We start from the raw sequence: 27,092 nt of genomic DNA, 5'->3' as shown, positions 1-27,092 counted from the left end.
ACTGGCCAGTTTGTGTAGTGTAGGTTCCTTCACTGGCCAGCGTGTGTAGTGTAGGTTCCTTCACTGGCCATCTTGTGTAGTGTAGGTTCCTTCACTGGCCAGTTTGTGTAGTGTAGGTTCCTTCACTGGCCAGCGTGTGTAGTGTAGGTTCCTTCACTGGCCAGTTCGTGTAGTGTAGGTTCCTTCACTGGCCAGTTTGTGTAGTGTAGGTTCCTTCACTGGCCAGTTTGTGTAGTGTAGGTTCCTTCACTGGCCAGCATGTGTAGTGTAGGTTCCTTCACTGGCCATCTTGTGTAATGTAGGTTCCTTCACTGGCCAGTTTGTGTAGTGTAGGTTCCTTCACTGGCCAGTTTGTGTAGTGTAGGTTCCTTCACTGGCCAGTTTGTGTAGTGTAGGTTCCTTCACTGGCCAGTTTGTGTAGTGTAGGTTCCTTCACTGGCCAGCGTGAGTAATGTAGGTTCCTTCACTGGCCATCTTGTGTAGTGTAGGTTCCTTCACTGGCCAGTTTGTGTAGTGTATGTTCCTTCACTGGCCAGTTTGTGTAGTGTAGGTTATTCACTGGCCATCTTATGTAGTGTAGGTTCCTTCACTGTCCATCTTATGTAATGTAGGTTCCTTCACTGGCCAGTTTGTGTAGTGTAGGTTCCTTCACTGGCCATCTTGTGTAGTGTAGGTTCCTTCACTGGCCAGTTTGTGTAGTGTAGGTTCCTTCACTGGCCATCTTGTGTAGTGTAGGTTCCTTCACTGGCCAGTTTGTGTAGTGTAGGTTCCTTCACTGGCCAGCGTGTGTAGTGTAGGTTCCTTCACTGGCTAGTTTGTGTAGTGTAGGTTCCTTCACTGGCCAGTTTGTGTAGTGTAGGTTCCTTCACTGGCCAGTTTGTGTAGTGTAGGTTCCTTCACTGGCCAGCGTGTGTAGTGTAGGTTCCTTCACTGGCCATCTTGTGTAATGTAGGTTCCTTCACTGGCCAGTTTGTGTAATGTAAGTTCCTTCACTGGCCAGTTTGTGTAGTGTAGGTTCCTTCACTGGCCAGCGTGAGTAATGTAGGTTCCTTCACTGGCCGTCTTGTGTAGTGTAGGTTCCTTCACTGGCCAGTTTGTGTAGTGTAGGTTCCTTCACTGGCCAGCGTGTGTAGTGTAGGTTCCTTCACTGGACAGTTTGTGTAGTGTAGGTTCCTTCACTGGCCATCTTATGTAGTGTAGGTTCCTTCACTGGCCATCTTATGTAATGTAGGTTCCTTCACTGGCCAGTTTCTGTAGTGTAGGTTCCTTCACTGGCCAGTTTGTGTAGTGTAGGTTCCTTCACTGGCCAGTTTGTGTAGTGTAGGTTCCTTCACTGGCCAGTTTGTGTAGTGTAGGTTCCTTCACTGGCCAGCGTGTGTAGTGTAGGTTCCTTCACTGGCCAGTTTGTGTAGTGTAGGTTCCTTCACTGGCCAGTTTGTGTAGTGTAGGTTCCTTCCCTGGCCAGTTTGTGTAGTGTAGGTTCCTTCACTGGCCAGTTTGTGTAGTGTAGGTTCCTTCACTGGCCAGTTTGTGTAGTGTAGGTTCCTTCACTGGCCATCTTGTGTAGTGTAGGTTCCTTCACTGGCCAGTTTGTGTAGTGTAGGTTCCTTCACTGGCCAGCGTGTGTAGTGTAGGTTCCTTCACTGGCTAGTTTGTGTAGTGTAGGTTCCTTCACTGGCCAGTTTGTGTAGTGTAGGTTCCTTCACTGGCCAGTTTGTGTAGTGTAGGTTCCTTCACTGGCCAGCGTGTGTAGTGTAGGTTCCTTCACTGGCCATCTTGTGTAATGTAGGTTCCTTCACTGGCCAGTTTGTGTAATGTAAGTTCCTTCACTGGCCAGTTTGTGTAGTGTAGGTTCCTTCACTGGCCAGCGTGAGTAATGTAGGTTCCTTCACTGGCCGTCTTGTGTAGTGTAGGTTCCTTCACTGGCCAGTTTGTGTAGTGTAGGTTCCTTCACTGGCCAGCGTGTGTAGTGTAGGTTCCTTCACTGGACAGTTTGTGTAGTGTAGGTTCCTTCACTGGCCATCTTATGTAGTGTAGGTTCCTTCACTGGCCATCTTATGTAATGTAGGTTCCTTCACTGGCCAGTTTCTGTAGTGTAGGTTCCTTCACTGGCCAGTTTGTGTAGTGTAGGTTCCTTCACTGGCCAGTTTGTGTAGTGTAGGTTCCTTCACTGGCCAGCGTGTGTAGTGTAGGTTCCTTCACTGGCCATCTTGTGTAGTGTAGGTTCCTTCACTGGCCAGTTTGTGTAGTGTAGGTTCCTTCACTGGCCAGCGTGTGTAGTGTAGGTTCCTTCACTGGCCAGTTTGTGTAGTGTAGGTTCCTTCACTGGCCAGTTTGTGTAGTGTAGGTTCCTTCACTGGCCAGTTTGTGTAGTGTAGGTTCCTTCACTGGCCAGCATGTGTAGTGTAGGTTCCTTCACTGGCCATCTTGTGTAATGTAGGTTCCTTCACTGGCCAGTTTGTGTAGTGTAGGTTCCTTCACTGGCCAGTTTGTGTAGTGTAGGTTCCTTCACTGGCCAGTTTGTGTAGTGTAGGTTCCTTCACTGGCCAGTTTGTGTAGTGTAGGTTCCTTCACTGGCCAGCGTGAGTAATGTAGGTTCCTTCACTGGCCATCTTGTGTAGTGTAGGTTCCTTCACTGGCCAGTTTGTGTAGTGTATGTTCCTTCACTGGCCAGTTTGTGTAGTGTAGGTTATTCACTGGCCATCTTATGTAGTGTAGGTTCCTTCACTGTCCATCTTATGTAATGTAGGTTCCTTCACTGGCCAGTTTGTGTAGTGTAGGTTCCTTCACTGGCCATCTTGTGTAGTGTAGGTTCCTTCACTGGCCAGTTTGTGTAGTGTAGGTTCCTTCACTGGCCATCTTGTGTAGTGTAGGTTCCTTCACTGGCCAGTTTGTGTAGTGTAGGTTCCTTCACTGGCCAGCGTGTGTAGTGTAGGTTCCTTCACTGGCTAGTTTGTGTAGTGTAGGTTCCTTCACTGGCCAGTTTGTGTAGTGTAGGTTCCTTCACTGGCCAGTTTGTGTAGTGTAGGTTCCTTCACTGGCCAGCGTGTGTAGTGTAGGTTCCTTCACTGGCCATCTTGTGTAATGTAGGTTCCTTCACTGGCCAGTTTGTGTAATGTAAGTTCCTTCACTGGCCAGTTTGTGTAGTGTAGGTTCCTTCACTGGCCAGCGTGAGTAATGTAGGTTCCTTCACTGGCCGTCTTGTGTAGTGTAGGTTCCTTCACTGGCCAGTTTGTGTAGTGTAGGTTCCTTCACTGGCCAGCGTGTGTAGTGTAGGTTCCTTCACTGGACAGTTTGTGTAGTGTAGGTTCCTTCACTGGCCATCTTATGTAGTGTAGGTTCCTTCACTGGCCATCTTATGTAATGTAGGTTCCTTCACTGGCCAGTTTCTGTAGTGTAGGTTCCTTCACTGGCCAGTTTGTGTAGTGTAGGTTCCTTCACTGGCCAGTTTGTGTAGTGTAGGTTCCTTCACTGGCCAGCGTGTGTAGTGTAGGTTCCTTCACTGGCCAGTTTGTGTAGTGTAGGTTCCTTCACTGGCCAGTCTGTGTAGTGTAGGTTCCTTTACTGGCCATCTTGTGTAGTGTAGGTTCCTTTACTGGCCAGTTTGTGTAGTGTAGGTTCCTTCACTGGCCAGCGTGTGTAGTGTAGGTTCCTTCACTGGCTAGTTTGTGTAGTGTAGGTTCCTTCACTGGCCAGTTTGTGTAGTGTAGGTTCCTTCACTGGCCAGTTTGTGTAGTGTAGGTTCCTTCACTGTCCAGCGTGTGTAGTGTAGGTTCCTTCACTGGCCATCTTGTGTAATGTAGGTTCCTTCACTGGCCAGCGTGTGTAGTGTAGGTTCCTTCACTGGCCAGTTTGTGTAGTGTAGGTTCCTTCACTGGCCAGTTTGTGTAGTGTAGGTTCCTTCACTGGCCAGCTTGTGTAGTGTAGGTTCCTTCACTGGCCACCGTGTGTAGTGTAGGGTCCTTCACTGGCCAGTTTGTATAGTGTAGGTTCCTTCACTGGCCAGCTTGTGTAGTGTAGGTTCCTTCACTGGCCAGTTTGTGTAGTGTAGGTTCCTTCACTGGCCAGTTTGTGTAGTGTAGGTTCCTTCACTGGCCAGCGTGTGTAGTGTAGGTTCCTTCACTGGCCAGTTTGTGTAGTGTAGGTTCCTTCACTGGCCAGTTTGTGTATTGTAGGTTCCTTCCCTGGCCAGTTTGTGTAGTGTAGGTTCCTTCACTGGCCAGTTTGTGTAGTGTAGGTTCCTTCACTGGCCAGTTTGTGTAGTGTAGGTTCCTTCACTGGCCATCTTGTGTAGTGTAGGTTCCTTCACTGGCCAGTTTGTGTAGTGTAGGTTCCTTCACTGGCCAGTTTGTGTAGTGTAGGTTCCTTCACTGGCCAGTTTGTGTAGTGTAGGTTCCTTCACTGGCCAGCGTGAGTAATGTAGGTTCCTTCACTGGCCATCTTGTGTAGTGTAGGTTCCTTCACTGGCCAGTTTGTGTAGTGTATGTTCCTTCACTGGCCAGTTTGTGTAGTGTAGGTTATTCACTGGCCATCTTATGTAGTGTAGGTTCCTTCACTGTCCATCTTATGTAATGTAGGTTCCTTCACTGGCCAGTTTGTGTAGTGTAGGTTCCTTCACTGGCCATCTTGTGTAGTGTAGGTTCCTTCACTGGCCAGTTTGTGTAGTGTAGGTTCCTTCACTGGCCAGTTTGTGTAGTGTAGGTTCCTTCACTGGCCAGCGTGTGTAGTGTAGGTTCCTTCACTGGTCAGTGTGTGTAGTGTAGGTTCCTTCACTGGCCAGCTTGTGTAGTGTAGGTTCCTTCACTGGCCAGCATGTGTAGTGTAGGTTCCTTCACTGGCCAGCATGTGTAGTGTAGGTTCCTTCACTGGCCAGCATGTGTAGTGTAGGTTCCTTCACTGGCCAGCATGTGTAGTGTAGGTTACTTCACTGGCCAGCATGTGTAGTGTAGGTTCCTTCACTGGCCAGCTTGTGTAGTGTAGGTTCCTTCACTGGCCAGCGTGTGTAGTGTAGGTTCCTTCACTGGCCAGTTTGTGTAGTGTAGGTTCCTTCACTGGCCAGTTTGTGTAGTGTAGGTTCCTTCCCTGGCCAGTTTGTGTAGTGTAGGTTCCTTCACTGGCCAGTTTGTGTAGTGTAGGTTCCTTCACTGGCCAGTTTGTGTAGTGTAGGTTCCTTCACTGGCCATCTTGTGTAGTGTAGGTTCCTTCACTGGCCAGTTTGTGTAGTGTAGGTTCCTTCACTGGCCAGCGTGTGTAGTGTAGGTTCCTTCACTGGCTAGTTTGTGTAGTGTAGGTTCCTTCACTGGCCAGTTTGTGTAGTGTAGGTTCCTTCACTGGCCAGTTTGTGTAGTGTAGGTTCCTTCACTGGCCAGCGTGTGTAGTGTAGGTTCCTTCACTGGCCATCTTGTGTAATGTAGGTTCCTTCACTGGCCAGTTTGTGTAATGTAAGTTCCTTCACTGGCCAGTTTGTGTAGTGTAGGTTCCTTCACTGGCCAGCGTGAGTAATGTAGGTTCCTTCACTGGCCGTCTTGTGTAGTGTAGGTTCCTTCACTGGCCAGTTTGTGTAGTGTAGGTTCCTTCACTGGCCAGCGTGTGTAGTGTAGGTTCCTTCACTGGACAGTTTGTGTAGTGTAGGTTCCTTCACTGGCCATCTTATGTAGTGTAGGTTCCTTCACTGGCCATCTTATGTAATGTAGGTTCCTTCACTGGCCAGTTTCTGTAGTGTAGGTTCCTTCACTGGCCAGTTTGTGTAGTGTAGGTTCCTTCACTGGCCAGTTTGTGTAGTGTAGGTTCCTTCACTGGCCAGCGTGTGTAGTGTAGGTTCCTTCACTGGCCATCTTGTGTAGTGTAGGTTCCTTCACTGGCCAGTTTGTGTAGTGTAGGTTCCTTCACTGGCCAGCGTGTGTAGTGTAGGTTCCTTCACTGGCCAGTTTGTGTAGTGTAGGTTCCTTCACTGGCCAGTTTGTGTAGTGTAGGTTCCTTCACTGGCCAGTTTGTGTAGTGTAGGTTCCTTCACTGGCCAGCATGTGTAGTGTAGGTTCCTTCACTGGCCATCTTGTGTAATGTAGGTTCCTTCACTGGCCAGTTTGTGTAGTGTAGGTTCCTTCACTGGCCAGTTTGTGTAGTGTAGGTTCCTTCACTGGCCAGTTTGTGTAGTGTAGGTTCCTTCACTGGCCAGTTTGTGTAGTGTAGGTTCCTTCACTGGCCAGCGTGAGTAATGTAGGTTCCTTCACTGGCCATCTTGTGTAGTGTAGGTTCCTTCACTGGCCAGTTTGTGTAGTGTATGTTCCTTCACTGGCCAGTTTGTGTAGTGTAGGTTATTCACTGGCCATCTTATGTAGTGTAGGTTCCTTCACTGTCCATCTTATGTAATGTAGGTTCCTTCACTGGCCAGTTTGTGTAGTGTAGGTTCCTTCACTGGCCATCTTGTGTAGTGTAGGTTCCTTCACTGGCCAGTTTGTGTAGTGTAGGTTCCTTCACTGGCCAGTTTGTGTAGTGTAGGTTCCTTCACTGGCCAGCGTGTGTAGTGTAGGTTCCTTCACTGGTCAGTGTGTGTAGTGTAGGTTCCTTCACTGGCCAGCTTGTGTAGTGTAGGTTCCTTCACTGGCCAGCATGTGTAGTGTAGGTTCCTTCACTGGCCAGCATGTGTAGTGTAGGTTCCTTCACTGGCCAGCATGTGTAGTGTAGGTTCCTTCACTGGCCAGCATGTGTAGTGTAGGTTACTTCACTGGCCAGCATGTGTAGTGTAGGTTCCTTCACTGGCCAGCTTGTGTAGTGTAGGTTCCTTCACTGGCCAGCGTGTGTAGTGTAGGTTCCTTCACTGGTCAGCGTGTGTAGTGTAGGTTCCTTCACTGGCCAGCTTGTGTAGTGTAGGTTCCTTCACTGGCCAGCGTGTGTAGTGTAGGTTCCTTCACTGGCCAGCATGTGTAGTGTAGGTTCCTTCACTGGCCAGTTTGTATAATGTAGGTTCCTTCACTTGCCAGCATGTGTAGTGTAGGTTCCTTCACTGGCCAGTTTGTGTAATGTAGGTTACTTCACTGGCCAGTTTGTGTAATGTAGGTTCCTTCACTGGCCAACGTGTGTAGTGTAGGTTCCTTCACTGGCCAGCATGTGTAATGTAGGTTCCTTCACTGGCCATCTTGTGTAGTGTAGGTTCCTTCACTGGCCAGTTTGTGTAATGTAGGTTCCTTCACTGGCCAGCGTGTGTAGTGTAGATTCCTTCACTGGCCAGCATGTGTAGTGTAGGTTCCTTCACTGGCCAGTGTGTGTAGTGGAGGTTCCTTCAATGGCCATCTTGTGTAGTGTAGGTTCCTTCACTGGCCAGTTTGTGTAGTGTAGGTTCCTTCACTGGCCAGTTTGTGTAGTGTAGGTTCCTTCACTGGCCAGCATGTGTAGTGTAGGTTCCTTCACTGGCCAGTTTGTATAGTGTAGGTTCCTTCACTGGCCAGTTTGTGTAGTGTAGGTTCCTTCACTGGCCATCTTGTGTAGTGTAGGTTCCTTCACTGGCCAGTTTGTGTAGTGGAGGGTCCTTCACTGGCCATCTTGTGTAGTGTAGGTTCCTTCACTGGCCAGCTTGTGTAGTGTAGGGGTGTAAAAAGTACCCATAAATTATACTTAAGTGAAAGTATGGGTACCGTCTCAAAATCGTACTTGAGTAAAAGTCAGAGTATCTGGCTAAAAACACACTTGAGTAAAAGTTAAAAAGTTTCTACTTTTAAATGTACTTAAGTACTAAAAAGTTAAAGTTAAAACCTTTTTTCTAACTGTCTATTCTTCTGATAGCAGGTGTTTAATCAAAGATCCCAACTTTCTAGTGTTGCACAAGGACCAATCAGCATTGGTATGGGCGGGTTCATTTTCCATTGATGGGGATTTGATTGGCTGTTTTTAAATAAATTGCGGCCGCAGGATTAATAACGTTAATGTTAGTTCGGCCAGAGAAACAAATATACTAATTAAAATAGTTGGACCTGCGAGATTTGTACTTTGTACTTTGTAGGTCTACATTTTAAATGTAAGGAGTAAAAAGTATAATTTTTTTCTCTGAAATGTAATTGAGTAAAAGTACAAGGATACAAACCTAATAATACTTGAGTAAAGTACAAATCCCCCAAAACAGTACTTAAGTATTGTAACATAGTACAATTACTAAAGTACTTTACACCCCACTGTATAGGTTCCTTCACTGGCCAGTTTGTGTAGTGTAGGTTCCTTCACTGGCCATCTTGTGTAATGTAGGTTCCTTCACTGGCCAGTTTGTATATTGTATGTTCCTTCACTGGCCATCTTGTGTAGTGTAGGTTCCTTCACTGGCCAGCATGTGTAATGTAGGTTCCTTCACTGGCCAGCTTGTGTAGTGTAGGTTCCTTCACTGGCCACCGTGTGTAGTGTAGGTTCCTTCACTGGCCAGTTTGTATAGTGTAGGTTCCTTCACTGGCCAGCTTGTGTAGTGTAGGTTTCTTCACTGGCCAGTTTGTGTAGTGTAGGTTCCTTCACTGGCCAGTTTGTGTAGTGTAGGTTCCTTCACTGGCCAGCGTGTGTAGTGTAGGTTCCTTCACTGGCCAGTTTGTGTAGTGTAGGTTCCTTCACTGGCCAGTTTGTGTAGTGTAGGTTCCTTCCCTGGCCAGTTTGTGTAGTGTAGGTTCCTTCACTGGCCAGTTTGTGTAGTGTAGGTTCCTTCACTGGCCAGCGTGTGTAGTGTAGGTTCCTTCACTGGCTAGTTTGTGTAGTGTAGGTTCCTTCACTGGCCAGTTTGTGTAGTGTAGGTTCCTTCACTGGCCAGTTTGTGTAGTGTAGGTTCCTTCACTGGCCAGCGTGTGTAGTGTAGGTTCCTTCACTGGCCATCTTGTGTAATGTAGGTTCCTTCACTGGCCAGTTTGTGTAATGTAAGTTCCTTCACTGGCCAGTTTGTGTAGTGTAGGTTCCTTCACTGGCCAGTTTGTGTAGTGTAGGTTCCTTCACTGGCCAGTTTGTGTAGTGTAGGTTCCTTCACTGGCCAGCGTGAGTAATGTAGGTTCCTTCACTGGCCGTCTTGTGTAGTGTAGGTTCCTTCACTGGCCAGTTTGTGTAGTGTAGGTTCCTTCACTGGCCAGCGTGTGTAGTGTAGGTTCCTTCACTGGACAGTTTGTGTAGTGTAGGTTCCTTCACTGGCCATCTTATGTAGTGTAGGTTCCTTCACTGGCCATCTTATGTAATGTAGGTTCCTTCACTGGCCAGTTTGTGTAGTGTAGGTTCCTTCACTGGCCAGTTTGTGTAGTGTAGGTTCCTTCACTGGCCAGCTTGTGTAGTGTAGGTTCCTTCACTGGCCACCGTGTGTAGTGTAGGTTCCTTCACTGGCCAGTTTGTATAGTGTAGGTTCCTTCACTGGCCAGCTTGTGTAGTGTAGGTTCCTTCACTGGCCAGTTTGTGTAGTGTAGGTTCCTTCACTGGCCAGTTTGTGTAGTGTAGGTTCCTTCACTGGCCAGCGTGTGTAGTGTAGGTTCCTTCACTGGCCAGTTTGTGTAGTGTAGGTTCCTTCACTGGCCAGTTTGTGGAGTGTAGGTTCCTTCCCTGGCCAGTTTGTGTAGTGTAGGTTCCTTCACTGGCCAGCGTGTGTAGTGTAGGTTCCTTCACTGGCTAGTTTGTGTAGTGTAGGTTCCTTCACTGGCCAGTTTGTGTAGTGTAGGTTCCTTCACTGGCCAGTTTGTGTAGTGTAGGTTCCTTCACTGTCCAGCGTGTGTAGTGTAGGTTCCTTCACTGGCCATCTTGTGTAATGTAGGTTCCTTCACTGGCCAGTTTGTGTAATGTAAGTTCCTTCACTGGCCAGTTTGTGTAGTGTAGGTTCCTTCACTGGCCAGTTTGTGTAGTGTAGGTTCCTTCACTGGCCAGCGTGAGTAATGTAGGTTCCTTCACTGGCCGTCTGGTGTAGTCTAGGTTCCTTCACTGGCCAGTTTGTGTAGTGTAGGTTCCTTCACTGGCCAGCGTGTGTAGTGTAGGTTCCTTCACTGGACAGTTTGTGTAGTGTAGGTTCCTTCACTGGCCATCTTATGTAGTGTAGGTTCCTTCACTGGCCATCTTATGTAATGTAGGTTCCTTCACTGGCCAGTTTGTGTAGTGTAGGTTCCTTCACTGGCCAGTTTGTGTAGTGTAGGTTCCTTCACTGGCCAGTTTGTATAGTGTAGGTTCCTTCACTGGCCAGCTTGTGTAGTGTAGGTTTCTTCACTGGCCAGTTTGTGTAGTGTAGGTTCCTTCACTGGCCAGTTTGTGTAGTGTAGGTTCCTTCACTGGCCAGCGTGTGTAGTGTAGGTTCCTTCACTGGCCAGTTTGTGTAGTGTAGGTTCCTTCACTGGCCAGTTTGTGTAGTGTAGGTTCCTTCCCTGGCCAGTTTGTGTAGTGTAGGTTCCTTCACTGGCCAGTTTGTGTAGTGTAGGTTCCTTCACTGGCCAGTCTGTGTAGTGTAGGTTCCTTCACTGGCCATCTTGTGTAGTGTAGGTTCCTTTACTGGCCAGTTTGTGTAGTGTAGGTTCCTTCACTGGCCAGCGTGTGTAGTGTAGGTTCCTTCACTGGCTAGTTTGTGTAGTGTAGGTTCCTTCACTGGCCAGTTTGTGTAGTGTAGGTTCCTTCACTGGCCAGTTTGTGTAGTGTAGGTTCCTTCACTGTCCAGCGTGTGTAGTGTAGGTTCCTTCACTGGCCATCTTGTGTAATGTAGGTTCCTTCACTGGCCAGTTTGTGTAATGTAAGTTCCTTCACTGGCCAGTTTGTGTAGTGTAGGTTCCTTCACTGGCCAGTTTGTGTAGTGTAGGTTCCTTCACTGGCCAGCGTGAGTAATGTAGGTTCCTTCACTGGCCGTCTTGTGTAGTGTAGGTTCCTTCACTGGCCAGCGTGTGTAGTGTAGGTTCCTTCACTGGACAGTTTGTGTAGTGTAGGTTCCTTCACTGGCCATCTTATGTAGTGTAGGTTCCTTCACTGGCCATCTTATGTAATGTAGGTTCCTTCACTGGCCAGTTTGTGTAGTGTAGGTTCCTTCACTGGCCAGTTTGTGTAGTGTAGGTTCCTTCACTGGCCAGTTTGTGTAGTGTAGGTTCCTTCACTGGCCAGCGTGTGTAGTGTAGGTTCCTTCACTGGCCATCTTGTGTAGTGTAGGTTCCTTCACTGGCCAGTTTGTGTAGTGTAGGTTCCTTCACTGGCCAGCGTGTGTAGTGTAGGTTCCTTCACTGGCCAGTTTGTGTAGTGTAGGTTCCTTCACTGGCCAGTTTGTGTAGTGTAGGTTCCTTCACTGGCCAGTTTGTGTAGTGTAGGTTCCTTCACTGGCCAGCATGTGTAGTGTAGGTTCCTTCACTGGCCATCTTGTGTAATGTAGGTTCCTTCACTGGCCATCTTGTGTAATGTAGGTTCCTTCACTGGCCAGTTTGTATAGTGTAGGTTTCTTCACTGGCCATCTTGTGTAGTGTAGGTTCCTTCACTGGCCAGCATGTGTAATGTAGGTTCCTTCACTGGCCAGCTTGTGTAGTGTAGGTTCCTTCACTGGCCACCGTGTGTAGTGTAGGGTCCTTCACTGGCCAGTTTGTATAGTGTAGGTTCCTTCACTGGCCAGCTTGTGTAGTGTAGGTTCCTTCACTGGCCAGTTTGTGTAGTGTAGGTTCCTTCACTGGCCAGTTTGTGTAGTGTAGGTTCCTTCACTGGCCAGCGTGTGTAGTGTAGGTTCCTTCACTGGCCAGTTTGTGTAGTGTAGGTTCCTTCACTGGCCAGTTTGTGTAGTGTAGGTTCCTTCACTGGCCAGTTTGTGTAGTGTAGGTTCCTTCACTGGCCAGCGTGTGTAGTGTAGGTTCCTTCACTGGCCATCTTGTGTAATGTAGGTTCCTTCACTGGCCAGTTTGTGTAATGTAAGTTCCTTCACTGGCCAGTTTGTGTAGTGTAGGTTCCTTCACTGGCCAGCGTGAGTAATGTAGGTTCCTTCACTGGCCGTCTTGTGTAGTGTAGGTTCCTTCACTGGCCAGTTTGTGTAGTGTAGGTTCCTTCACTGGCCAGCGTGTGTAGTGTAGGTTCCTTCACTGGACAGTTTGTGTAGTGTAGGTTCCTTCACTGGCCATCTTATGTAGTGTAGGTTCCTTCACTGGCCATCTTATGTAATGTAGGTTCCTTCACTGGCCAGTTTCTGTAGTGTAGGTTCCTTCACTGGCCAGTTTGTGTAGTGTAGGTTCCTTCACTGGCCAGTTTGTGTAGTGTAGGTTCCTTCACTGGCCAGCGTGTGTAGTGTAGGTTCCTTCACTGGCCATCTTGTGTAGTGTAGGTTCCTTCACTGGCCAGTTTGTGTAGTGTAGGTTCCTTCACTGGCCAGCGTGTGTAGTGTAGGTTCCTTCACTGGACAGTTTGTGTAGTGTAGGTTCCTTCACTGGCCATCTTATGTAGTGTAGGTTCCTTCACTGGCCATCTTATGTAATGTAGGTTCCTTCACTGGCCAGTTTCTGTAGTGTAGGTTCCTTCACTGGCCAGTTTGTGTAGTGTAGGTTCCTTCACTGGCCAGTTTGTGTAGTGTAGGTTCCTTCACTGGCCAGCGTGTGTAGTGTAGGTTCCTTCACTGGCCATCTTGTGTAGTGTAGGTTCCTTCACTGGCCAGTTTGTGTAGTGTAGGTTCCTTCACTGGCCAGCGTGTGTAGTTTAGGTTCCTTCACTGGCCAGTTTGTGTAGTGTAGGTTCCTTCACTGGCCAGTTTGTGTAGTGTAGGTTCCTTCACTGGCCAGTTTGTGTAGTGTAGGTTCCTTCACTGGCCAGCATGTGTAGTGTAGGTTCCTTCACTGGCCATCTTGTGTAATGTAGGTTCCTTCACTGGCCAGTTTGTGTAGTGTAGGTTCCTTCACTGGCCAGTTTGTGTAGTGTAGGTTCCTTCACTGGCCAGTTTGTGTAGTGTAGGTTCCTTCACTGGCCAGTTTGTGTAGTGTAGGTTCCTTCACTGGCCAGCGTGAGTAATGTAGGTTCCTTCACTGGCCATCTTGTGTAGTGTAGGTTCCTTCACTGGCCAGTTTGTGTAGTGTATGTTCCTTCACTGGCCAGTTTGTGTAGTGTAGGTTATTCACTGGCCATCTTATGTAGTGTAGGTTCCTTCACTGTCCATCTTATGTAATGTAGGTTCCTTCACTGGCCAGTTTGTGTAATGTAGGTTCCTTCACTGGCCATCTTGTGTAGTGTAGGTTCCTTCACTGGCCAGTTTGTGTAGTGTAGGTTCCTTCACTGGCCAGTTTGTGTAGTGTAGGTTCCTTCACTGGCCAGCGTGTGTAGTGTAGGTTCCTTCACTGGTCAGTGTGTGTAGTGTAGGTTCCTTCACTGGCCAGCTTGTGTAGTGTAGGTTCCTTCACTGGCCAGCATGTGTAGTGTAGGTTCCTTCACTGGCCAGCATGTGTAGTGTAGGTTCCTTCACTGGCCAGCATGTGTAGTGTAGGTTCCTTCACTGGCCAGCATGTGTAGTGTAGGTTACTTCACTGGCCAGCATGTGTAGTGTAGGTTCCTTCACTGGCCAGCTTGTGTAGTGTAGGTTCCTTCACTGGCCAGCGTGTGTAGTGTAGGTTCCTTCACTGGTCAGCGTGTGTAGTGTAGGTTCCTTCACTGGCCAGCTTGTGTAGTGTAGGTTCCTTCACTGGCCAGCGTGTGTAGTGTAGGTTCCTTCACTGGCCAGCATGTGTAGTGTAGGTTCCTTCACTGGCCAGTTTGTATAATGTAGGTTCCTTCACTTGCCAGCATGTGTAGTGTTGGTTCCTTCACTGGCCAGTTTGTGTAATGTAGGTTACTTCACTGGCCAGTTTGTGTAATGTAGGTTCCTTCACTGGCCAACGTGTGTAGTGTAGGTTCCTTCACTGGCCAGCATGTGTAATGTAGGTTCCTTCACTGGCCATCTTGTGTAGTGTAGGTTCCTTCACTGGCCAGTTTGTGTAATGTAGGTTCCTTCACTGGCCAGCGTGTGTAGTGTAGATTCCTTCACTGGCCAGCATGTGTAGTGTAGGTTCCTTCACTGGCCAGTGTGTGTAGTGGAGGATCCTTCAATGGCCATCTTGTGTAGTGTAGGTTCCTTCACTGGCCAGTTTGTGTAGTGTAGGTTCCTTCACTGGCCAGTTTGTGTAGTGTAGGTTCCTTCACTGGCCAGCATGTGTAGTGTAGGTTCCTTCACTGGCCAGTTTGTATAGTGTAGGTTCCTTCACTGGCCAGTTTGTGTAGTGTAGGTTCCTTCACTGGCCATCTTGTGTAGTGTAGGTTCCTTCACTGGCCAGTTTGTGTAGTGGAGGGTCCTTCACTGGCCATCTTGTGTAGTGTAGGTTCCTTCACTGGCCAGCTTGTGTAGTGTAGGGGTGTAAAAAGTACCCATAAATTATACTTAAGTGAAAGTATGGGTACCGTCTCAAAATCGTACTTGAGTAAAAGTCAGAGTATCTGGCTAAAAACACACTTGAGTAAAAGTTAAAAAGTTTCTACTTTTAAATGTACTTAAGTACTAAAAAGTTAAAGTTAAAACCTTTTTTCTAACTGTCTATTCTTCTGATAGCAGGTGTTTAATCAAAGATCCCAACTTTCTAGTGTTGCACAAGGACCAATCAGCATTGGTATGGGCGGGTTCATTTTCCATTGATGGGGATTTGATTGGCTGTTTTTAAATAAATTGCGGCCGCAGGATTAATAACGTTAATGTTAGTTCGGCCAGAGAAACAAATATACTAATTAAAATAGTTGGACCTGCGAGATTTGTACTTTGTACTTTGTAGGTCTACATTTTAAATGTAAGGAGTAAAAAGTATAATTTTTTTCTCTGAAATGTAATTGAGTAAAAGTACAAGGATACAAACCTAATAATACTTGAGTAAAGTACAAATCCCCCAAAACAGTACTTAAGTATTGTAACGTAGTACAATTACTAAAGTACTTTACACCCCACTGTATAGGTTCCTTCACTGGCCAGTTTGTGTAGTGTAGGTTCCTTCACTGGCCATCTTGTGTAATGTAGGTTCCTTCACTGGCCAGTTTGTATATTGTATGTTCCTTCACTGGCCATCTTGTGTAGTGTAGGTTCCTTCACTGGCCAGCATGTGTAATGTAGGTTCCTTCACTGGCCAGCTTGTGTAGTGTAGGTTCCTTCACTGGCCACCGTGTGTAGTGTAGGTTCCTTCACTGGCCAGTTTGTATAGTGTAGGTTCCTTCACTGGCCAGCTTGTGTAGTGTAGGTTTCTTCACTGGCCAGTTTGTGTAGTGTAGGTTCCTTCACTGGCCAGTTTGTGTAGTGTAGGTTCCTTCACTGGCCAGCGTGTGTAGTGTAGGTTCCTTCACTGGCCAGTTTGTGTAGTGTAGGTTCCTTCACTGGCCAGTTTGTGTAGTGTAGGTTCCTTCCCTGGCCAGTTTGTGTAGTGTAGGTTCCTTCACTGGCCAGTTTGTGTAGTGTAGGTTCCTTCACTGGCCAGCGTGTGTAGTGTAGGTTCCTTCACTGGCTAGTTTGTGTAGTGTAGGTTCCTTCACTGGCCAGTTTGTGTAGTGTAGGTTCCTTCACTGGCCAGTTTGTGTAGTGTAGGTTCCTTCACTGGCCAGCGTGTGTAGTGTAGGTTCCTTCACTGGCCATCTTGTGTAATGTAGGTTCCTTCACTGGCCAGTTTGTGTAATGTAAGTTCCTTCACTGGCCAGTTTGTGTAGTGTAGGTTCCTTCACTGGCCAGTTTGTGTAATGTAGGTTCCTTCACTGGCCAGTTTGTGTAGTGTAGGTTCCTTCACTGGCCAGCGTGAGTAATGTAGGTTCCTTCACTGGCCGTCTTGTGTAGTGTAGGTTCCTTCACTGGCCAGTTTGTGTAGTGTAGGTTCCTTCACTGGCCAGCGTGTGTAGTGTAGGTTCCTTCACTGGACAGTTTGTGTAGTGTAGGTTCCTTCACTGGCCATCTTATGTAGTGTAGGTTCCTTCACTGGCCATCTTATGTAATGTAAGTTCCTTCACTGGCCAGTTTGTGTAGTGTAGGTTCCTTCACTGGCCAGTTTGTGTAGTGTAGGTTCCTTCACTGGCCAGCTTGTGTAGTGTAGGTTCCTTCACTGGCCACCGTGTGTAGTGTAGGTTCCTTCACTGGCCAGTTTGTATAGTGTAGGTTCCTTCACTGGCCAGCTTGTGTAGTGTAGGTTCCTTCACTGGCCAGTTTGTGTAGTGTAGGTTCCTTCACTGGCCAGTTTGTGTAGTGTAGGTTCCTTCACTGGCCAGCGTGTGTAGTGTAGGTTCCTTCACTGGCCAGTTTGTGTAGTGTAGGTTCCTTCACTGGCCAGTTTGTGTAGTGTAGGTTCCTTCCCTGGCCAGTTTGTGTAGTGTAGGTTCCTTCACTGGCCAGCGTGTGTAGTGTAGGTTCCTTCACTGGCTAGTTTGTGTAGTGTAGGTTCCTTCACTGGCCAGTTTGTGTAGTGTAGGTTCCTTCACTGGCCAGTTTGTGTAGTGTAGGTTCCTTCACTGTCCAGCGTGTGTAGTGTAGGTTCCTTCACTGGCCATCTTGTGTAATGTAGGTTCCTTCACTGGCCAGTTTGTGTAATGTAAGTTCCTTCACTGGCCAGTTTGTGTAGTGTAGGTTCCTTCACTGGCCAGTTTGTGTAGTGTAGATTCCTTCACTGGCCAGCGTGAGTAATGTAGGTTCCTTCACTGGCCGTCTTGTGTAGTCTAGGTTCCTTCAATGGCCAGTTTGTGTAGTGTAGGTTCGTTCACTGGCCAGCGTGTGTAGTGTAGGTTCCTTCACTGGACAGTTTGTGTAGTGTAGGTTCCTTCACTGGCCATCTTATGTAGTGTAGGTTCCTTCACTGGCCATCTTATGTAATGTAGGTTCCTTCACTGGCCAGTTTGTGTAGTCTAGGTTCCTTCACTGGCCAGTTTGTGTAGTGTAGGTTCCTTCACTGGCCAGTTTGTGTAGTGTAGGTTCCTTCACTGGCCAGCGTGTGTAGTGTAGGTTCCTTCACTGGCCATCTTGTGTAGTGTAGGTTCCTTCACTGGCCAGTTTGTGTAGTGTAGGTTCCTTCACTGGCCAGTTTGTGTAGTGTAGGTTCCTTCACTGGCCAGTTTGTGTAGTGTAGGTTCCTTCACTGGCCAGTTTGTGTAGTGTAGGTTCCTTCACTGGCCAGCATGTGTAGTGTAGGTTCCTTCACTGGCCATCTTGTGTAATGTAGGTTCCTTCAAATCAAATCAAATCAAATTTATTTATAGGGCCCGACAACACACGTTAATGTCCCCATGGGCCGTACAGGTCTTCTTTAAACAAGTCAAGAAGACAACATAACAATAAGTCAAGAACAGAACAAGAACACCATAGGGTCCAAAAATTTTTTAGATGAATGCAAATAAATGAAAGAATGCAAGCACTCCCAGACATACCCCACGCGAAGGTAAGGAAAAACTCACTAAAACCTAACAATAGGGAAAAAAAGCTCCACAGGCAATGTGGAGGAGAGAAACCTTAGAAGGGCCGTTCAAGGGGGGATCTCCCTTCTTAGATGTCGGTGATAGTAGTGTTGCAGACGGACAGTTGGTAAGCATGCACTCATGTGTGTGGTGAGACACAGATGAGTGCATGCAATAGCAACTGTACATTTTGAAAAATTAAAGATAGAGCTAATAGCGATAGCAACTGAACATTTTGAAAGATTAAAGATAGAGTTGATAGCGGATCTATTTGAGGCACAGGGGCGGCGCAAGAGGGTCACGTCCTCCCCGTCTTAGTCACGGGACATTCAACACTCCGGTCGTTGCTCAGGGACAGCCGGAGACAGGGGGAAGGGGGGTGGCGCAGAGAGGGTCGCAAACTCCCGACATCATCGCGGGACATCCGGCACTCCGGTCACCACTACGAGACCTCCGAAGACAGGGGGGTACGCAGAGGGGGTCGCAATCTCCCGGCCTTCGTCACGGGACGTCCAACACTCCGGTCAACACTCCAGGACAGCAAGTCATAGGAAGACAGGGAGACGGGACAGGCGTTAGACAGCTCATGAGATTGTTACACTGGCCATCTTGTGTAATGTAGGTTCCTTCACTGGCCAGTTTGTATAGTGTAGGTTTCTTCACTGGCCATCTTGTGTAGTGTAGGTTCCTTCACTGGCCAGCATGTGTAATGTAGGTTCCTTCACTGGCCAGCTTGTGTAGTGTAGGTTCCTTCACTGGCCACCGTGTGTAGTGTAGGGTCCTTCACTGGCCAGTTTGTATAGTGTAGGTTCCTTCACTGGCCAGCTTGTGTAGTGTAGGTTCCTTCACTGGCCAGTTTGTGTAGTGTAGGTTCCTTCACTGGCCAGTTTGTGTAGTGTAGGTTCCTTCACTGGCCAGTGTGTGTAGTGTAGGTTCCTTCACTGGCCAGTTTGTGTAGTGTAGGTTCCTTCACTGGCCAGTTTGTGTAGTGTAGGTTCCTTCCCTGGCCAGTTTGTGTAGTGTAGGTTCCTTCACTGGCCAGTTTGTGTAGTGTAGGTTCCTTCACTGGCCAGTTTGTGTAGTGTAGGTTCCTTCACTGGCCAGTTTGTGTAGTGTAGGTTCCTTCACTGGCCAGCGTGTGTAGTGTAGGTTCCTTCACTGGCTAGTTTGTGTAGTGTAGGTTCCTTCACTGGCCAGTTTGTGTAGTGTAGGTTCCTTCACTGGCCAGTTTGTGTAGTGTAGGTTCCTTCACTGGCCAGCGTGTGTAGTGTAGGTTCCTTCAAAGGCCATCTTGTGTAATGTAGGTTCCTTCACTGGCCAGTTTGTGTAATGTAAGTTCCTTCACTGGCCAGTTTGTGTAGTGTAGGTTCCTTCAATGGCCAGCGTGAGTAATGTAGGTTCCTTCACTGGCCGTCTTGTGTAGTGTAGGTTCCTTCACTGGCCAGTTTGTGTAGTGTAGGTTCCTTCACTGGCCAGTGTGTGTAGTGTAGGTTCCTTCACTGGACAGTTTGTGTAGTGTAGGTTCCTTCACTGGCCATCTTATGTAGTGTAGGTTCCTTCACTGGCCATCTTATGTAATGTAGGTTCCTTCACTGGCCAGTTTCTGTAGTGTAGGTTCCTTCACTGGCCAGTTTGTGTAGTGTAGGTTCCTTCACTGGCCAGTTTGTGTAGTGTAGGTTCCTTCACTGGCCAGCGTGTGTAGTGTAGGTTCCTTCACTGGCCATCTTGTGTAGTGTAGGTTCCTTCACTGGCCAGTTTGTGTAGTGTAGGTTCCTTCACTGGCCAGCGTGTGTAGTGTAGGTTCCTTCACTGGCCAGTTTGTGTAGTGTAGGTTCCTTCACTGGCCAGTTTGTGTAGTGTAGGTTCCTTCACTGGCCAGTTGGTGTAGTGTAGGTTCCTTCACTGGCCAGCATGTGTAGTGTAGGTTCCTTCACTGGCCATCTTGTGTAATGTAGGTTCCTTCACTGGCCAGTTTGTGTAGTGTAGGTTCCTTCACTGGCCAGTTTGTGTAGTGTAGGTTCCTTCACTGGCCAGTTTGTGTAGTGTAGGTTCCTTCACTGGCCAGTTTGTGTAGTGTAGGTTCCTTCACTGGCCAGCGTGAGTAATGTAGGTTCCTTCACTGGCCATCTTGTGTAGTGTAGGTTCCTTCACTGGCCAGTTTGTGTAGTGTATGTTCCTTCACTGGCCAGTTTGTGTAGTGTAGGTTATTCACTGGCCATCTTATGTAGTGTAGGTTCCTTCACTGTCCATCTTATGTAATGTAGGTTCCTTCACTGGCCAGTTTGTGTAGTGTAGGTTCCTTCACTGGCCATCTTGTGTAGTGTAGGTTCCTTCACTGGCCAGTTTGTGTAGTGTAGGTTCCTTCACTGGCCAGTTTGTGTAGTGTAGGTTCCTTCACTGGCCAGCGTGTGTAGTGTAGGTTCCTTCACTGGTCAGTGTGTGTAGTGTAGGTTCCTTCACTGGCCAGCTTGTGTAGTGTAGGTTCCTTCACTGGCCAGCATGTGTAGTGTAGGTTCCTTCACTGGCCAGCATGTGTAGTGTAGGTTCCTTCACTGGCCAGCATGTGTAGTGTAGGTTCCTTCACTGGCCAGCATGTGTAGTGTAGGTTACTTCACTGGCCAGCATGTGTAGTGTAGGTTCCTTCACTGGCCAGCTTGTGTAGTGTAGGTTCCTTCACTGGCCAGTTTGTATATTGTATGTTCCTTCACTGGCCATCTTGTGTAGTGTAGGTTCCTTCACTGGCCAGCATGTGTAATGTAGGTTCCTTCACTGGCCAGCTTGTGTAGTGTAGGTTCCTTCACTGGCCACCGTGTGTAGTGTAGGTTCCTTCACTGGCCAGTTTGTATAGTGTAGGTTCCTTCACTGGCCAGCTTGTGTAGTGTAGGTTTCTTCACTGGCCAGTTTGTGTAGTGTAGGTTCCTTCACTGGCCAGTTTGTGTAGTGTAGGTTCCTTCACTGGCCAGCGTGTGTAGTGTAGGTTCCTTCACTGGCCAGTTTGTGTAGTGTAGGTTCCTTCACTGGCCAGTTTGTGTAGTGTATGTTCCTTCCCTGGCCAGTTTGTGTAGTGTAGGTTCCTTCACTGGCCAGTTTGTGTAGTGTAGGTTCCTTCACTGGCCAGCGTGTGTAGTGTAGGTTCCTTCACTGGCTAGTTTGTGTAGTGTAGGTTCCTTCACTGGCCAGTTTGTGTAGTGTAGGTTCCTTCACTGCCCAGTTTGTGTAGTGTAGGTTCCTTCACTGGCCAGCGTGTGTAGTGTAGGTTCCTTCACTGGCCATCTTGTGTAATGTAGGTTCCTTCACTGGCCAGTTTGTGTAATGTAAGTTCCTTCACTGGCCAGTTTGTGTAGTGTAGGTTCCTTCACTGGCCAGTTTGTGTAGTGTAGGTTCCTTCACTGGCCAGCGTGAGTAGTGTAGGTTCCTTCACTGGACAGTTTGTGTAGTGTAGGTTCCTTCACTGGCCATCTTATGTAGTGTAGGTTCCTTCACTGGCCATCTTATGTAATGTAGGTTCCTTCACTGGCCAGTTTGTGTAGTGTAGGTTCCTTCACTGGCCAGCGTGTGTAGTGTAGGTTCCTTCACTGGCCATCTTGTGTAGTGTAGGTTCCTTCACTGGCCAGTTTGTGTTGTGTAGGTTCCTTCACTGGCCAGTTTGTATAGTGTAGGTTTCTTCACTGGCCATCTCGTGTAGTGTAGGTTCCTTCACTGGCCAGCATGTGTAATGTAGGTTCCTTCACTGGCCAGCTTGTGTAGTGTAGGTTCCTTCACTGGCCACCGTGTGTAGTGTAGGTTCCTTCACTGGCCAGTTTGTATAGTGTAGGTTCCTTCACTGGCCAGCTTGTGTAGTGTAGGTTCCTACACTGGCCAGTTTGTGTAGTGTAGGTTCCTTCACTGGCCAGTTTGTGTAGTGTAGGTTCCTTCACTGGCCAGCGTGTGTAGTGTAGGTTCCTTCACTGGCCAGTTTGTGTAGTGTAGGTTCCTTCACTGGCCAGTTTGTGTAGTGTAGGTTCCTTCCCTGGCCAGTTTGTGTAGTGTAGGTTCCTTCACTGGCCAGTTTGTGTAGTGTAGGTTCCTTCACTGGCCAGTTTGTGTAGTGTAGGTTCCTTCACTGGCCATCTTGTGTAGTGTAGGTTCCTTCACTGGCCAGTTTGTGTAGTGTAGGTTCCTTCACTGGCCAGCATGTGTAGTGTAGGTTCCTTCACTGGCTAGTTTGTGTAGTGTAGGTTCCTTCACTGGCCAGTTTGTGTAGTGTAGGTTCCTTCACTGGCCAGTTTGTGTAGTGTAGGTTCCTTCACTGGCCAGCGTGTGTAGTGTAGGTTCCTTCACTGGCCATCTTGTGTAATGTAGGTTCCTTCACTGGCCAGTTTGTGTAATGTAAGTTCCTTCACTGGCCAGTTTGTGTAGTGTAGGTTCCTTCACTGGCCATCTTGTGTAATGTAGGTTCCTTCACTGGCCAGTTTGTATATTGTATGTTCCTTCACTGGCCATCTTGTGTAGTGTAGGTTCCTTCACTGGCCAGCATGTGTAATGTAGGTTCCTTCACTGGCCAGCTTGTGTAGTGTAGGTTCCTTCACTGGCCACCGTGTGTAGTGTAGGTTCCTTCACTGGCCAGTTTGTATAGTGTAGGTTCCTTCACTGGCCAGCTTGTGTAGTGTAGGTTTCTTCACTGGCCAGTTTGTGTAGTGTAGGTTCCTTCACTGGCCAGTTTGTGTAGTGTAGGTTCCTTCACTGGCCATTGTGTGTAGTGTAGGTTCCTTCACTGGCCAGTTTGTGTAGTGTAGGTTCCTTCACTGGCCAGTTTGTGTAGTGTAGGTTCCTTCCCTGGCCAGTTTGTGTAGTGTAGGTTCCTTCACTGGCCAGTTTGTGTAGTGTAGGTTCCTTCACTGGCCAGCGTGTGTAGTGTAGGTTCCTTCACTGGCTAGTTTGTGTAGTGTAGGTTCCTTCACTGGCCAGTTTGTGTAGTGTAGGTTCCTTCACTGGCCAGTTTGTGTAGTGTAGGTTCCTTCACTGGCCAGCGTGTGTAGTGTAGGTTCCTTCACTGGCCAGCGTGAGTAGTGTAGGTTCCTTCACTGGACAGTTTGTGTAGTGTAGGTTCCTTCACTGGCCATCTTATGTAGTGTAGGTTCCTTCACTGGCCATCTTATGTAATGTAGGTTCCTTCACTGGCCAGTTTGTGTAGTGTAGGTTCCTTCACTGGCCAGTTTGTGTAGTGTAGGTTCCTTCACTGGCCAGTTGGTGTAGTGTAGGTTCCTTCACTGGCCAGCGTGTGTAGTGTAGGTTCCTTCACTGGCCATCTTGTGTAGTGTAGGTTCCTTCACTGGCCAGTTTGTGTTGTGTAGGTTCCTTCACTGGCCAGTTTGTATAGTGTAGGTTTCTTCACTGGCCATCTTGTGTAGTGTAGGTTCCTTCACTGGCCAGCATGTGTAATGTAGGTTCCTTCACTGGCCAGCTTGTGTAGTGTAGGTTCCTTCACTGGCCACCGTGTGTAGTGTAGGTTCCTTCACTGGCCAGTTTGTATAGTGTAGGTTCCTTCACTGGCCAGCTTGTGTAGTGTAGGTTCCTACACTGGCCAGTTTGTGTAGTGTTGGTTCCTTCACTGGCCAGTTTGTGTAGTGTAGGTTCCTTCACTGGCCAGCGTGTGTAGTGTAGGTTCCTTCACTGGCCAGTTTGTGTAGTGTAGGTTCCTTCACTGGCCAGTTTGTGTAGTGTAGGTTCCTTCCCTGGCCAGTTTGTGTAGTGTAGGTTCCTTCACTGGCCAGTTTGTGTAGTGTAGGTTCCTTCACTGGCCAGTTTGTGTAGTGTAGGTTCCTTCACTGGCCATCTTGTGTAGTGTAGGTTCCTTCACTGGCCAGTTTGTGTAGTGTAGGTTCCTTCACTGGCCAGCGTGTGTAGTGTAGGTTCCTTCACTGGCTAGTTTGTGTAGTGTAGGTTCCTTCACTGGCCAGTTTGTGTAGTGTAGGTTCCTTCACTGGCCATCTTGTGTAATGTAGGTTCCTTCACTGGCCAGTTTGTGTAATGTAGGTTCCTTCACTGGCCAGTTTGTGTAGTGTAGGTTCCTTCACTGGCCAGTTTGTGTAGTGTAGGTTCCTTCACTGGCCAGTTTGTGTAGTGTAGGTTCCTTCACTGGTCAGTGTGAGTAATGTAGGTTCCTTCACTGGCCGTCTTGTGTAGTGTAGGTTCCTTCACTGGCCAGTTTGTGTAGTGTAGGTTCCTTCACTGGCCAGCGTGTGTAGTGTAGGTTCCTTCACTGGACAGTTTGTGTAGTGTAGGTTCCTTCACTGGCCATCTTATGTAGTGTAGGTTCATTCACTGGCCATCTTATGTAATGTAGGTTCCTTCACTGGCCAGTTTGTGTAGTGTAGGTTCCTTCACTGGCCAGTTTGTGTAGTGTAGGTTCCTTCACTGGCCAGTTTGTGTAGTGTAGGTTCCTTCACTGGCCAGCGTGTGTAGTGTAGGTTCCTTCACTGGCCATCTTGTGTAGTGTAGATTCCTTCACTGGCCAGTTTGTGTAGTGTAGGTTCCTTCACTGGCCAGCGTGTGTAGTGTAGGTTCCTTCACTGGCCAGTTTGAGTAGTGTAGGTTCCTTCACTGGCCAGTTTGTGTAGTATAGGTTCCTTCACTGGCCAGTTTGTGTAGTGTAGGTTCCTTCACTGGCTAGCATGTGTAGTGTAGGTTCCTTCACTGGCCATCTTGTGTAATGTAGGTTCCTTCACTGGCCAGTTTGTGTAATGTAGGTTCCTTCACTGGCCAGTTTGTGTAGTGTAGGTTCCTTCACTGGCCAGTTTGTGTAGTGTAGGTTCCTTCACTGGCCAGTTTGTGTAGTGTAGGTTCCTTCACTGGCCAGTTTGTGTAGTGTAGGTTCCTTCACTGGCCAGCGTGAGTAATGTAGGTTCCTTCACTGGCCATCTTGTGTAGTGTAGGTTCCTTCACTGGCCAGTTTGTGTAGTGTATGTTCCTTCACTGGCCAGTTTGTGTAGTGTAGGTTCCTTCACTGGCCAGTTTGTGTAGTGGAGGTTCCTTCACTGGTCATCTTGTGTAGTGTAGGTTCCTTCACTGGCCATCTTGTGTAATGTAGGTTCCTTCACTGGCCATTTTGTGTAGTGTAGGTTCCTTCACTGGCCAGCGTGTATAGTGTAGGTTCCTTCACTGGCCAGCGTGTGTAGTGTAGGTTCCTTCAATGGCCATCTTGTGTAGTGTAGGTTCTTTCACTGGCCAGTTTGTGTAGTGTAGGTTCCTTCACTGGCCAGTTTGTGTAGTGTAGGTTCCTTCACTGGCCAGCGTGTGTAGTGTAGGTTCCTTCACTGGCCAGTTTGTGTAGTGTAGGTTCCTTCACTGGCCAGTTTGTGTAGTGTAGGTTCCTTCACTGGCCAGTGTGTGTAGTGTAGGTTCCTTCACTGGCCAGTTTGTGTAGTGTAGGTTCCTTCACTGGCCAGTTTGTGTAGTATAGGTTCCTTCACTGGCCAGCGTGTGTAGTGTAGGTTCCTTCACTGGCCAGCTTGTGTAGTATAGGATCATTCACTGGCCAGCGTGTGTAGTGTAGGTTCCTTCACTGGCCAGTTTGTGTAGTGTAGGTTCCTTCACTGGCCAGTTTGTGTAGTGTAGGTTCCTTCACTGGCCAGCGTGTGTAGTGTAGATTCCTTCACTGGCCATCTTGTGTAGTGTAGGTTCCTTCACTGGCCATCTTGTGTAATGTAGGTTCCTTCACTGGCCAGTGTGTGTAGTGTAGGTTCCTTCACTGGCCATCTTGTGTAATGTAGGTTTGTTCACTGGCCAGTTTGTATAGTGTAGGTTCCTTCACTGCCCATCTTGTGTAGTGTAGGTTCCTTCACTGGCCATCTTGTGTAGTGTAGGTTCCTTCACTGGCCATCTTGTGTAGTGTAGGTTCCTTCACTGGCCATCTTGTGTATTGTAGGTTCCTTCACTGGCCATCTTGTGTAGTGTAGGTTCCTTCACTGGCCATCTTGTGTAGTGTAGGTTCCTTCACTGGCCAGCTTGTGTAGTGTAGGTTCCTTCACTGGCCATCTTGTGTAGTGTAGGTTCCTTCACTGGCCAGTTTGTGTAGTGTAGGTTCCTTCACTGGGCAGTTTGTGTAGTGTAGGTTCCTTCACTGGCCAGCTTGTGTAGTGTAAGTTCCTTCACTGGCCAGTTTGTGTAGTGTAGGTTCCTTCACTGGCCAGTTTGTGTAATGTAGGTTCCTTCACTGGCCATCTTGTGTAGTGTAGGTTCCTTCACTGGCCAGCATGTGTAATGTAGGTTCATTCACTGGCCATCTTGTGTAGTGTAGGTTCCTTCACTGGCCAGTTTGTGTAATGTAGGTTCCTTCACTGGCCAGTGTGTGTAGTGTAGGTTCCTTCACTGGCCAGCATGTGTAGTGTAGGTTCCTTCACTGGCCAGCGTGTGTAGTGGAGGTTCCTTCAATGGCCATCTTGTGTAGTGTAGGTTCCTTCACTGGCCAGTTTGTGTAGTGTAGGTTCCTTCACTGGCCAGTTTGTGTAGTGTAGGTTCCTTCACTGGCCAGCATGTGTAGTGTAGGTTCCTTCACTGGCCAGTTTGTGTAGTGTAGGTTCCTTCACTGGCCAGTTTGTGTAGTGGAGGTTCCTTCACTGGCCATCTTGTGTAGTGGAGGTTCCTTCACTGGCCATCTTGTGTAGTGTAGGTTCCTTCACTGGCCATCTTGTGTAGTGTAGGTTCCTTCACTGGCCATCTTGTGTAGTGTAGGTTCCTTCACTGGTCAGCATGTGTAGTGTAGGTTCCTTCACTGGCCAGTTTGTGTAGTGTAGGTTCCTTCACTGGCCAGTTTGTGTAGTGGAGGTTCCTTCACTGGCCATCTTGTGTAGTGTAGGTTCCTTCACTGGCCAGTTTGTGTAGTGTAGGTTCCTTCACTGGCCAGTTTGTGTAGTGTAGGTTCCTTCACTGGCCAGTGTGTGTAGTGTAGGTTCCTTCACTGGCCAGTTTGTGTAGTGTAGGTTCCTTCACTGGCCAGTTTGTGTAGTATAGGTTCCTTCACTGGCCAGCGTGTGTAGTGTAGGTTCCTTCACTGGCCAGCTTGTGTAGTATAGGATCATTCACTGGCCAGCGTGTGTAGTGTAGGTTCCTTCACTGGCCAGTTTGTGTAGTGTAGGTTCCTTCACTGGCCAGTTTGTGTAGTGTAGGTTCCTTCACTGGCCAGTGTGTGTAGTGTAGGTTCCTTCACTGGCCATCTTGTGTAATGTAGGTTTGTTCACTGGCCAGTTTGTATAGTGTAGGTTCCTTCACTGGCCATCTTGTGTAGTGTAGGTTCCTTCACTGGCCAGCTTGTGTAGTGTAGGTTCCTTCACTGGCCATCTTGTGTAGTGTAGGTTCCTTCACTGGCCAGTTTGTGTAGTGTAGGTTCCTTCACTGGCCAGCTTGTGTAGTGTAAGTTACTTCACTGGCCAGTTTGTGTAGTGTAGGTTCCTTCACTGGCCAGTTTGTGTAATGTAGGTTCCTTCACTGGCCATCTTGTGTAGTGTAGGTTCCTTCACTGGCCAGCATGTGTAATGTAGGTTCATTCACTGGCCATCTTGTGTAGTGTAGGTTCCTTCACTGGCCAGTTTGTGTAATGTAGGTTCCTTCACTGGCCAGTGTGTGTAGTGTAGGTTCCTTCACTGGCCAGCATGTGTAGTGTAGGTTCCTTCACTGGCCAGCGTGTGTAGTGGAGGTTCCTTCAATGGCCATCTTGTGTAGTGTAGGTTCCTTCACTGGCCAGTTTGTGA

This window comes from Notolepis coatsorum (genome assembly GCF_963971535.1).
Source record: "Notolepis coatsorum genome assembly, chromosome: 10".
Taxonomy (NCBI): domain Eukaryota; kingdom Metazoa; phylum Chordata; class Actinopteri; order Aulopiformes; family Paralepididae; genus Notolepis; species Notolepis coatsorum.
This window is presented reverse-complemented; position numbering follows the sequence as displayed.